Source organism: Cibotium barometz, chromosome 44, assembly GCF_041138505.1.
Source record: "Cibotium barometz isolate CiBa-2024 chromosome 44, ASM4113850v1, whole genome shotgun sequence".
In the NCBI taxonomy this organism is placed as follows: Eukaryota; Viridiplantae; Streptophyta; class Polypodiopsida; order Cyatheales; family Cibotiaceae; genus Cibotium; species Cibotium barometz.
This window is the reverse complement of record NC_141089.1, coordinates 28610214-28615597: the sequence shown is the minus strand read 5'-3', so window position 1 is coordinate 28615597 and position 5384 is coordinate 28610214. Positions and strand designations below refer to the sequence as shown.

Here is a 5384-nt window from a genome sequence, read left to right as displayed (position 1 = left end):
ATTTGAGGTAAAGTATGAGATAAATTTGTGGTGTTGATGTCAAGAGCTACAACTCCATCCTGGTTTGATGTGCCATCTGCCGCAACACCAAGAAACTTCAAATGTTTGTATTTGCATCGATGATAGCCTACAACTTCACATGTTTGTATTTGCATCGATGATAGCCTACAACTTCACACACCTCTCCTCAAGCACATCACTGCTTGCTTCAAGTGTATGTAATTCCTATCGTGCATCCCTTAGGTGTTGCAAAAAGGTGTCGGCCTTTGAAGAAACCTTTTGATCCACTCGTGCTTGCTCCAAATCCTTGGAGATATCCACTATTCCACATGCTACTTCATTTTGATTTGCACACTGGCCAACATAGCTTGTGCCAACTCAACATGTTGAGGATCAAATGTGTCCTCAGGTGCCTTGGATGAACCACCTACATAATTTGACATGTTAACGGTTTCACCCTCAGTGATATGCGATGATACTCTTGCCAGTTTGTTTGGAAGCCCCTTGTGTTTTTGCACACGATTAACTGAGTTCTCACCCACCACTACCTAGGCAACCTAGTGTGCAGTCTTGTCAGTTGCCAACTGTGCCGACCAACACTTTTCAAAAGCGAACTCCTTTGCAAACCATACTGCAACCTCACCATTTACAAGTGGCTCTCGGTTTACCATCGGATATAGCATCATGAACTTGTTGTAAAACTTCGGCCAAATTGTTCGAAGCTTCACCTTTCAGCCTCTTGTTCGCAGCACCGTAAAGACAGATAGCCAGTCTTTCTCTAGAATATCCAACAAGTTTGGGTAGTCCACTCCAATCAAACTAAGCCCGTATAATTCATGAAAGTCATGTCGTGTGATGCACATTTTTTCATGCTTGGTTTTGGTGTATGGAGGTGGCACCGACTTGACATAATCAACAAGCAAATAATTAGTTAAGAGAGCTAGTCTATCAATAGCTTGAATGACAAGCCACATAGTAGTTCCTGAGCCAATCTATTAGCAGCAACCCATGCTTGAATGACAAGCCATATAGTAGTTCCTGAGCCAATCTATTAGCAGCAACCCATGCTTGAATGATAAGGCAATCAATGAGGAAACAAAGGGGCATGTTAAGTTGACATCAAGAGCAGAGAGCATCTTAATGGTGGTGAGGCACATTGCTGACACACTGATTAGCTTACCTTAGAGCCATTAGCTAAGGAGCTGTTCCAATAGAAGAGGTTGCCCACGCATGCACACAAGTCCACTCGTGTCAGGATTGCTACGCGAGATTACGTACACACTATTTTTTTTTGGTGGAGAAGGAAGGTGGTGAAAACCTGACACAACAAGTGCACAACACAACAACGAACACAACAATCATGTAGAAGCGGTTCTTTAAATTCTTATTTTTTTACAAAAGAGTTTTTTTATTTTTTTTTGGCTTTCAGTTTTTTGCTATCAAAAGAGTTATTAACAAAGCTATTGAAAAACAGCTTCCAACCCATAAAAGTGTAGCACCTATTCATGCTTCCACCCTACATCTCTACTACTGCAAGATTGTGTTGAAATTAAAGGGAATCGATGAATTCAACTTACGGATTCAGGAGAGGCTTACACCCAGACTTTACACAGATTCATGAGAGGCTTACACCTAGACTATGAGGCTTTTGTAGAGCCTAAGGAGTAGATAGATTTTGGAGATGAGGGAAAAGAGGGCTCTAGCTTTAAGAGGAAATTATTTTGGGGCGACAAAGAGCAAGGGGGGCAAAGTGAGTAGCAGAGAGGGCAAAATGGACACTGGAGGAAGAAACTATGCCTTTTTCAAGAGAAAAACCAATCTAAATCCACTAAGAAGAAACAATACGAGAAAGCTAGAAAAGAAAATCTATGTTTAAACTATTTATCAAGGCTGGACATAGCAAGGTAGCATGTCCAAAGTTGGGAGCTGGAGGTAGTTCAAAGCTGGGAACTGGAGGTAGTTCTATAGTGATGCCAAGAAGGAAGGTAAATCCTCTCGACAGTTACATACTAACCAGTGGAAACTAAGAGTTCACAGAGGTGGCTATAGGACACATGGATAGTACCCATGCTTCTTTTTTTTCCTAGGTAATGTGGTAGCCATCAATGGGAAAACATGATTTGGTCCACTTGTATGACAAGTTAGGTGGCATACAGTCACGGTCTCATGATTGATGATGGAGCCACTCACACTTCCTTAACTACGTATTAGTTAAGAAGTTGTGACTCCAAGAGACCAAGAACAACCATAAGTACAATGTATCATTGGCTAATGGTCATGATAAGACTATTTGGGACACAGTGGTCTTAGGGGTACCTTTAGCTATGCAGGGCTATAAGGCCTGTTTGGATTTCTAGATCATACATCAGGCCAAAGCTGATAATTATCTAGGTAGGGAGTGGTTGTATAACCTCGGCCCTATCCTAAGTCATAGTAGCTACAAGAATAATAGCCTAGTGTTTGTACATGAAGGGAAAGTAGTGAGTATTAATTTAATTCTATAAATAAAGTAAATGTGATTGATAAAGTTTTTGTAGTTGAAACTAATTTAAGTTGTGATAATTTAAATGGGCTTTGGTGGTCAAGATCACGGTTTTCGTAGTTGAAACTAATTTAAATTGTGATAATTTAAATGGCCTTTGGTGGTCAAGATCACTGTTTTCCAAAGCCTGTTTTATCTTCTTGTGAACAAAATGTTAATACCAAGGCTAAAACTAAGACAATTAAACAAAAGTACGCAATCACTTTGAGCGATGAGTTTAGGGATGTGTTTCCCAATGATCTCCTAGATGGGGTTCCACCATCTAGCGAGCTTGACCATGGCATTAATGTGCTACGAGGGTTAAAATCTATAAGCAAACCTGCTTACAGTGTAAGCCACTCCAAGGTAAATGCATGGGTCGTAAAAACTTGGCATAATTTATACGATGTGTACTATCATTGTAAATATACTTTTAAAATGAGTTTTTATTTCTTATTTTAAGTGAATTACAACAACAAAAAATGTAAAGAATACAACCTATGTCATGTAAAGAAACCATAAAGAACACAACTGATTTTTATGTCATGTTCTCTTACACAAACTTCATTTTTCTTCACTTTACAAATTACTCACATATTTTGTGTTTATAAGAGTTATTATAGTAACAAATATGTGGGATTATCATTAAAAATTTCAAAAAGCACCCCTCAAGGGCTTTTAAAAAACCCTATTTGACATGTGATTACATAAAAGGTGAAGCAATATTTTGGTATTGGAATATATTTTTTTAAGTTGGAATTTTTGTACCGTTCGTAGCAATAACTAGAATTTGTAGAGCGCATTGTTATACCGTTTGTAGCAGTTTTTAAACCATTTGTAGCGATAAAAACTAGAATTTGCAAAGCACATTTTTCGATGAGGTAATCAAGTCACTTAGTTCCTCGAAACCAAGTATAAAATTATCCTTGTTAAAATTAAAAAAACTATCATGGCTTGAAAGTAGAAAGTACATATGTTATTACCCTTACACACAAGTGCCATTAGAAGCACAGGGAAGATTCGAACCCACAACCTGGGGAATTTGTCCTTGGTATTTTTGAAAAACCTCTTAAGACATATCAAGGATATATATATATTTTTTAAAGGTCTACATGCATGACCTCTCGAGGGCTTTTAGAAAAAAGCTATTTGACATGAGATTACATAAAAGGTGAAATAAAATATAGGTATTGGAGTATATAATTTGTGGGTTGGAATTTTGATACTGTTTGTAGTAATAACTAGAATTTGCGAAGTATATTTTTCAAAGAGGTTATTGAGTCAATATCTTAAACCCAATATGACTCAACGAGGGATTCATTTGGCAATGTGATTACAAACATGAATTATAGATATTGGAATATATAATTTTTTAGGTTGGATTTTTTTTTTGTAAGGAAATAAACAAGAAAATATATACAACATGGTCCATACATGAGGGTCCAATGTGCAATCAGACTACACGAATATCCTCTCTATAGATACACTCCAAAAGCTTTACACAAATATCCTCTTTTGGGTTGCAATTTTTACACCACTTGTAGTAATAACTTGAATTGTTGAGCATATTCTCTTTTGGGTTGCAATTTTTACACCACTTGTAGTGATAACTTGAATTGTTGAGCATATTTTTTGATGAGGTAATTGAGTCACTTAATTTCTTGAAACCTAGTATTAAATAGGCCTTGCTATTTTTGAAAAACCTAAGAGATATTGCAAGGCTATTTTTTTAAACGTCTACTTGCACGACTCCTCGAGGACTTCACAAAAAGACACGCATGATTATGTAAAAGGTGAATTAAAATATGGGTATTGAAATATATAATATAATTTTTTGATTATAATTCTTATATGCTTGTAGTAATAACTAGAATTTTATGGAGCATATTTTTTGCTTAGGTAATTTGTCAATTAAATTCTAAAACCAAGTATAATGGTGGTGTGTGTAGTTGGGTGGCCACTTTGTGCATCCAACGTGTATGGAGAGTTGAGAACGTGTACACACAAGCATATAGGGAAGAACAAGAGAACTTAAGAAGAAAAGCGCTAATTTTATTGGATTAAAAAGGCAAATACACATGCCTTTTATTTACATGATGGGGCTTGAGTAAGCTACGGCTCGAGCTGCAACTCCAATAAACTCCTGCTAATACAATTAAGCCAAACTGTAAGTCGAGCCCTAATTTTAATCCATTTCGAAGAAAAAATTTTTACAAAGAAGGCAACACTCACAGCTTTCAAGGGTGGCCGCCCGGACCTTTGCCACCATGTCCGCCGGGGCCTTTTGGTCCCCCGGGGCCTTTTAGCCCCTCCGGCACGTTGATGCCACCTGGACCGCCCGGACCTTTGCCACCATGTCCGCCAGGACCACCGGGGCCTTTTGGTCCCCCTGGGCCGCCTTTGAAACCGGTCGGTCCACCGTCAGCATTGGCCTCCCTCAAGTTTGCAATCACCAGGAACAGCATTATACTGGCCACCACCAGCAACAACACACGCTTAGAAGCCATGGTAAATTATGGCTGGCTTCGCTTGCTTCAACAAGACCAGCAGCAGCAGCAGCTACTACAAACTCTCACAGCACACACTTGCCTACACAACAATGGCTTGTTTCCAAGGCCACCCTTGCAGTCTTATTTATAGTGACCGCGCCCAACATTAGATGCTTTCCACGTACCTTTTGCATACCTTTGCAAAAAAATGCACGTTCCAATTTTTCCCGCCAGGCTCCAGCCGTAATCTGCAACACACCCACCGTACACACGCACAAAGCAGACCCGTAGTGCCAGGCGCCGCCCAAAAAACACTTACATATATACATTTCACACTTTCGCGCCGAGTCTCGAGACTCTCAACCAGTGTATAT

General features: G+C 38.9%; 1 long non-coding RNA gene across 1 annotated transcript; it reads right to left on the bottom strand.

Moving 5' to 3' along the window:
* Positions 1–4552: 4552 nt before the first annotated feature.
* LOC147613160 (uncharacterized) lies at positions 4553–5173 on the bottom strand. The gene is made up of 2 exons (XR_015263369.1): positions 4754–5173; positions 4553–4664 (listed from the first exon to the last, which is right to left on the bottom strand). It is a non-coding gene; the product is annotated as an uncharacterized LOC147613160 (long non-coding RNA).
* Between the last annotated feature and the right edge of the window lie 211 nt (positions 5174–5384).